The 7,053-nt window shown below is 54.0% G+C and overlaps 1 non-coding gene and 2 pseudogenes across 1 annotated transcript; all 3 read right to left on the reverse strand.

Annotated features, from left to right (window-relative positions):
* Nucleotides 1-229: 229 nt before the first annotated feature.
* Nucleotides 230-2,560, reverse strand: LOC146721002 (large subunit ribosomal RNA; annotated as a pseudogene).
* A 1,055-nt stretch (nucleotides 2,561-3,615) lies between these two features.
* On the reverse strand, nucleotides 3,616-3,770 carry LOC114936394 (5.8S ribosomal RNA). Its single transcript, XR_003820693.2, has one exon. It is a non-coding gene; the product is annotated as a 5.8S ribosomal RNA (ribosomal RNA).
* Nucleotides 3,771-4,577: 807 nt separating this feature from the next.
* LOC146721003 (small subunit ribosomal RNA) lies at nucleotides 4,578-5,306 on the reverse strand (annotated as a pseudogene; the record flags this gene model as incomplete).
* Nucleotides 5,307-7,053: the final 1,747 nt, after the last annotated feature.

The following is a 7,053-nucleotide window of genomic DNA, read 5'->3' on the forward strand; positions in this document are numbered from 1 at the left end:
CGCCACGGAAGCCTCGCAGCAAGGAAGATCCGCGGGAGGCCAAGGCACGGGACCGAGCTCGGATCCCGGGACCGGCGCGAGAACGCCGACCGTTTACCTCGCCCAGGCCCGGCACGTCAGCCAGACCCGCTTCCCGACCAAGCCCGACACGCCCCGCTCCTCAGAGCCAATCCTTATTCCGAAGTTACGGATCTAATTTGCCGACTTCCCTTACCTACATTATTCTATCGACTAGAGGCTCTTTACCTTGGAGACCTGCTGCGGATATAGGTACGAACCGCGCGACACCTCCACGTGGCCCTCTCCTGGATTTTCAAGGTCCGAGGGGAAGATCCGGACACCGCCGCAACTGCGGTGCTCTTCGCGTTCCAAACTCTATCTCCCTGCTAGAGGTTTCCAGGGAACTCGAACGCTTATACAGAAAAGAAAACTCTTCCCGGATCTCCCGACGGCGTCTCCAGGTCATTTTGGGTTACCCCGACGAACACTCTTACGAGGGCCCGAATTGTATGCGGTTCCGCTACCGGGTTCCGGAATAGGAACCGGATTCCCTTTCGCCCGACGGGCGTGTGTCTTTCGTATAATATTTATTATTATTTCTCGACACTCGAGTATATTGTACGCCGTCATTGACATAGGATTTCTCCTAGGGCTTAGGATCGACTGACTCGTGTGCAACGGCTGTTCACACGAAACCCTTCTCCACGTCAATCCTCCAGGGCCTCGCTGGAGTATTTGCTACTACCACCAAGATCTGCACCGACGGCGGCTCCAGGCAGGCTCGCGCCCAGACCCTTCTGCGCTCACCGTCGCGACCCTCCTACTCGTCAGGGCTTCGTGACGACGCGAGAGAAGACTAACGCCCGCTCCCGGTTGCCGCCCCACTTGCCGCTGACGGCAGAGTATAGGCTCGACGCTTTAGCGCCATCCATTTTCAGGGCTAGTTGCTTCGGCAGGTGAGTTGTTACACACTCCTTAGCGGATTCCGACTTCCATGGCCACCGTCCTGCTGTCTTAAGCAACCAACGCCTTTCATGGTGTCCCATGAGCGTCGAGTTGGGCGCCTCAACTCTGCGTTTGGTTCATCCCACAGCGCCAGTTCTGCTTACCAAAAATGGCCCACTTGGCACTCTGATCCGAAGATGCTCGTGGCTTCATAATTCAAGAAAGCCAGAGATCTCACCCATTTAAAGTTTGAGAATAAGTTGAGGTCGTTTCGGCCCCAAGGCCTCTAATCATTTGCTTTACCAGATGAGACTTGCGCGCGTTCCGTGCGGAACGGCCGAGTGCCAGCTATCCTGAGGGAAACTTTGGAGGGAACCAGATACTAGATGGTTCGATTAGTCTTTCGCCCCTATACCCAGTTCCGACGATCGATTTGCACGTCAGAATCGCTACGGACCTCCATCAGGGTTTCCCCTGACTTCGTCCTGACGAGGCATAGTTCACCATCTTTCGGGTTCCAACGTGTACGCTCTGGGTGCGCCTCTTATCGCGATGAGAACGAGACGCCCCGGGAGTGCAAGGCCGCATCGCGACGCGGCCCATCCTCCCTAGGTCGACGGCCAGGGCCGACCTTCACTTTCATTACGCCTTTAGGTCTCGCGACAAGTCCCAATGACTCGCGTACATGTTAGACTCCTTGGTCCGTGTTTTAAGACGGGTCCTAAGAGTACCCAAAGCAGTAGCGTCGCCGACCGGTATCGGTCTCCCGCGAGACCGCGGGAGACGTTCGCAGGCCTGTCGAAGGTGTACCGTACTGTAACCAACAGCGGGCCAGGACCGGGGACGGCGCGAAGTCCGTAACCTCCGAGTACCGTGGCGCGCGCTTGCGACGGTCTCGACGCACCGTGAATAGTGCGGCCTGATACCTTGCGCGTACCGCCGAGCAGCCGGCCGGGCGACCGAGGGTTTGTCGCGTGCCGTTTTACCGGCGACGCGACAGACACCGCACCCGGGCCGTAGACCGGCACCCAGCGGGTCGCGACGTTTTACTTGGGGAGAAGTGTACGACGACGAGCGCCGGACATCGGCGCACGGTAGCGTGCCCGCGCGCGAGCCGCAAGGACTCCGCGGGACATCGCCGACCGACGCGAAGCCAGCGCCGCTGACGATGAATCTCCCCGTTCGATCTTTTGGGTTTCTTAGGTTTACCCCTGAACGGTTTCACGTACTCTTGAACTCTCTCTTCAAAGTTCTTTTCAACTTTCCCTCACGGTACTTGTTCGCTATCGGTCTCGTGGTCGTATTTAGCCTTAGATGGAGTTTACCACCCACTTAGAGCTGCACTCTCAAGCAACCCGACTCTAAGGAGAGATCCTCCCGAGGCGCGCACCGGTCGCTACGGGCCTGGCACCCTCTACGGGTAAGTGGCCCCATTCAAGATGGACTTGGACGCGACGCGGCACTTCGGGATAAGCGGATCCTCCCAAACACCACATTTCCCTGCGGCGGAACCGCGGGATTCGGTGCTGGGCTCTTTCCTGTTTGCTCGCCGCTACTAAGGAAATTCTGGTTAGTTTCGTTTCCTCCGCTTAATAATATGCTTAAATTCAGCGGGTAATCTCGCCTGCTCTGAGGTCGTCGCATAGTGAGTTTTCGTAGCCGTTTGCCTCCTCCGCGTCGCTCATCGTCGTCTCTCCTCTATAATATATATTATAAGAGGGAGAGAGAGAGAGCGTCGAACGAGAGAGCAGCAGCGGCAGCACACGAAATACGCGAGAAGGCAAATCGCCGAGGCGCTAACCGCACACACACTCGTTGGTGGTAATGGAGACGATATATCGCGGGGTTCGAGATTCTCGGCTCTCCCTTCTCTTTTATATACGAAATTCGGGCGGAATCGATTCGACGAGTACACGACGCGGCGCGCCGGTCCCCTTTTTTCGCTTTACGAAAATTTCGTGGACTCGGACACGCGGTCGGCTCGCGATTCAAAACCCTTCTCCGTAAAGAGGTAAAGGATTACGAATGCTCTCTCCGCCGGACGACGACGCGCCGTATATTTCTCCGTAATACCGTTATGTGTGCGGGCAAGGGCGCCTCGGCATAAGACGCGCGAGCGCTATCGCACCGAGAGACGCGGCACAGAGTGCGAGAGCAGTCCGGTCAGTCTGTGTGATGTACGGAGAGGAGAGACGGTGAGACAAGCGCTACCTACTTTCGGGAGACAACGACGCACGCGCCGCTCTAGGGAAAGCGGTGCCATTCACCGTCCTGACCCTTTTTTTGGCCGTTTGTTGCTCCCTTCGCGCGCGCTCTTACTCTCATCCCATTTCTCCTCGGCTCTCGCGTACACACACGACTTGGATACACAAACACGCTCCCCCTCTTAATTCGCGCAGCATTCTCTGGGCGCGCGTTCGCCAACGTTTTACACGCTTGTGCGCTTCTCCTCCTCATTATTATTATTTCGGTGTGTCATTTCAGACGACGCCAGGATTTGCACCGCGGCCGGTCGGCGCGGCACAGACACCTCGGGCGAACGTCCAACGATCGCTCGTACGCCCATTGTAAGCGTTGCACAGGGCACAGGCGACGCGCGCGCCATTCTCTGGTCGCCCGCGTCGTGGCCGTGCGCGCTTTTCGGACGCAAGCAGTTTAGGGGTACTAAAACGACCCTCAGCCAGGCGTGGTCCGGGAATTGTATCCGTGGACCGCAATATGCGTTCGAAATGTCGATGTTCATGTGTCCTGCAGATCACAAGTTGACGCGCAATTAGCTGCGTTCTTCATCGACCCACGAGCCAAGTGATCCACCGTTCAGGGTAATCGTTCGAAATTTTTGCGTTCGCGAAGAAACGCGCTTCTCGTTCAACCATCGTGGTCTCTTTTCTCGGACGAGAGAGAGAGAATAATCGTGGTGGCTCTTTGATCAGCCTGTCCGCGCGCGTCCAAGGACGCGCGCGGACCGCCGCCTCCCGCCAGGGAAGGTTACGGCACAAAGATAGAGTTGTGTGTTTCTCGTTCGGAGCGTCTCTCCCGCAACGGGAGAGCCGAGGCAGAAGCTCTTTGAAGAAACCGTCGGACCGACACAGTTGACAGATTGGTCGAAGTATCATCGATCCCTTCTCTGTGTTATATATATATTATAATAATATATGGGGGTCCTCTCGCTCGGCACTCGCGGTCGCACACCGTGTGTTCTCGGCACGCTGACCGCTGCCCCGCGACAACGGGAAGGGCGCGCGTCAACAAACGTCGTGGGTGCTGCACACACGCGTGCGCGGGCATAGGTTACCACCGGTTCGCGCTCAACGCCGAATCGACGCTCTGTGTGTGTGTGGCCGGAGAATGGCACACACACGAGCGTGATCGCGAAGCGTCTTGCTCCGAATCGTCGTCGAACACCGCCGGGCGCGCTGCTCTGCTTGCCGACTACTTTCGGTCAGAGAGGCGCGACGGCGTCCGTCGTTATATCAAAACACAACAACAAATTCCGTCAAATCCGTTATTTTCTTTTTCTCTGAGAGCGCCTTTTCAGCGCGTCTATTCAGTCGCCGACTGCTGCAAGCGCGCGTCTCTCCCAAAAGAGAGGACTTTCGACGCAGAGCAGGACCTCCGGAACGTTAATGATCCTTCCGCAGGTTCACCTACGGAAACCTTGTTACGACTTTTACTTCCTCTAAATGATCAAGTTTGGTCATCTTCCCGGCAACATCGGCAATGCCGAGACATTGCCGCGCACCAGTCCGAAGACCTCACTAAATCATTCAATCGGTAGTAGCGACGGGCGGTGTGTACAAAGAGCAGGGACGTAATCAACGCGAGCTTATGACTCGCGCTTACTGGGAATTCCTCGTTCATGGGGAACAATTGCAAGCCCCAATCCCTAGCACAAAGGAGGTTCAGCGGGTTACCCGGGCCTTTCGGCCAGGGAACACACGCTGATTCCTTCAGTGTAGCGCGCGTGCGGCCCAGAACATCTAAGGGCATCACAGACCTGTTATTGCTCAATCTCGTGCGGCTAGAAGCCGCCTGTCCCTCTAAGAAGATTTGTTTGTACGTTGGTAGTAAAAACCCGCCAGCCGAAGCCGGGGGCCTTTGCGATACCATAAGGTACGCCTATTTAGCAGGCTAGAGTCTCGTTCGTTATCGGAATTAACCAGACAAATCGCTCCACCAACTAAGAACGGCCATGCACCACCACCCACCGAATCAAGAAAGAGCTATCAATCTGTCAATCCTTCCGGTGTCTGGGCCTGGTGAGGTTTCCCGTGTTGAGTCAAATTAAGCCGCAGGCTCCACTCCTGGTGGTGCCCTTCCGTCAATTCCTTTAAGTTTCAGCTTTGCAACCATACTTCCCCCGGAACCCAAAAGCTTTGGTTTCCCGGAAGCTGCCCGCCGAGTCATCGGAGGAACTTCGGCGGATCGCTAGCTAGCATCGTTTATGGTTAGAACTAGGGCGGTATCTGATCGCCTTCGAACCTCTAACTTTCGTTCTTGATTAATGAATGAGGGAGAGAATGAGAGCGTTGCGGAAGTGAGTAAGATAGCGTGTATGAGAGTAATTGGTGCGAGACTCCGTAAATTCCTGTTTACGGAGACGAACAAAATTTCAAAGAGTGCGAGTGAGAAAATACTGGACATTGTGGGAGAATATGAGGAACAGATGATGAAAATGTTGTGCAAAAATGAGAGAATACAAAGGAAACTGGATGAGTGTATGCGTCGAGCGAGTCGGGATTTAGCCTACGGCGGAAGTGGAATGAGCTATGCGAGCGTGAGTGCGAAAAATGTTAAAAAGAGCGTGATTGAAAAGGTACAGAAAGTGAATGTGAAAACGAGTGAAAACGAAAGAGAAGAGTTATGCGGTAATAGTGAGAACGGATGATGCAAGTGCGAGTGTGACAAGTGAGGAAGTAAAGGAGAGAATGATGAAGCATGTGAGCAAGTCACTGAATGTGCGTGTGAAAGCGGTGAGGAAAGTGAGGAATGGAGGTGTAGCGATTGAGACGATGAGCGAGAGTGAGTTGAAAAGAATAAGAGAGTGTGGTCAGTTTAAGAATGCTGGCCTAAAGGTTGAGCTGCCTCGCAAGATAGGCCCAAAGATCATCTTGAACGATGTGCCGAATGATATGGCGAGTGAAGTGTTAATGAGAGAAATGTATGAGAGGAGCTTGAAAGGGCGAGTGGATGAGAGAGTATTTATGGAACGTGTGCGTGTTGTGAGTAGGAATGCGAAGAAAGATGCAACCTGCGGAAATGTGATATTAGAAGTTACGAGTGCAATAAGAAATGTGCTCTGTAGTGACGGACGAGTGTTTGTGCATTGGAAGGCCTTTAGAGTGAAAGAGTTTTTCAGTGTGCTGAGGTGCCACAAGTGCTTCGCATTTGGGCACATGATGCGGCAATGCACCGAAAAGGAAAGACTGTGCCAAAAATGTGGATGTGTAGGACACATGATGAGAGATTGTAAAAAAGAAAGTGTGTGTAGAAACTGTAAGCTGAAAGGGAGCAAATGTGATCACTCGGTTCTGTCCGAAGTGTGTCCGGAATACGTGAGAGCGTTAGAGAGAGAGAAAGCGAGAATAAATGACGAATGAATGGTGCGTGAATGTGGTGCAGTATAACTGCCAGAGAGCGTATGCGGTTATGTGTGATCTGGGTGAGATGATGCGCGAACGTCGAGTGAGTGTAGCACTGCTGCAAGAACCGTATGAAAGGCATGGACGTGTGGTGGGCTTGCCCATAGGTATGGATGTGATTGTGTGCGAAAGTGGGACGGTGAAAGCAGCAGTGGTGGTAAATGACTTTAGGTTAGACGTGATGTGCGTGAGAGAGTGTACGAATAAGCTTGGAGTGAGTGTGTGGTTGAAGGGGGACTTTGGCGAAATGTATGTGGTGTCCATGTATTGCCAGTATGGTAAGTGTATCGAGCCGTACTTGGCGTACATGGACAGAGTATGTAAGACGGCCGGGAGAAAGCGTCTGCTGATAGGTATGGATGCGAATGCCGTCTCTCCCTTGTGTATAGCAAGGGTGGAGGCAGCAGAGAGAGTAAAGCGCGTGGTAGAGTGATTGAGGAATGGATGATTGCGAGCGGGATGAAGG

The sequence above is a fragment of the Nylanderia fulva genome, unplaced genomic scaffold (genome assembly GCF_048542155.1).
Source record: "Nylanderia fulva isolate GAGA-0341 unplaced genomic scaffold, ASM4854215v1 Scaffold569, whole genome shotgun sequence".
Classification (NCBI taxonomy): domain Eukaryota; kingdom Metazoa; phylum Arthropoda; class Insecta; order Hymenoptera; family Formicidae; genus Nylanderia; species Nylanderia fulva.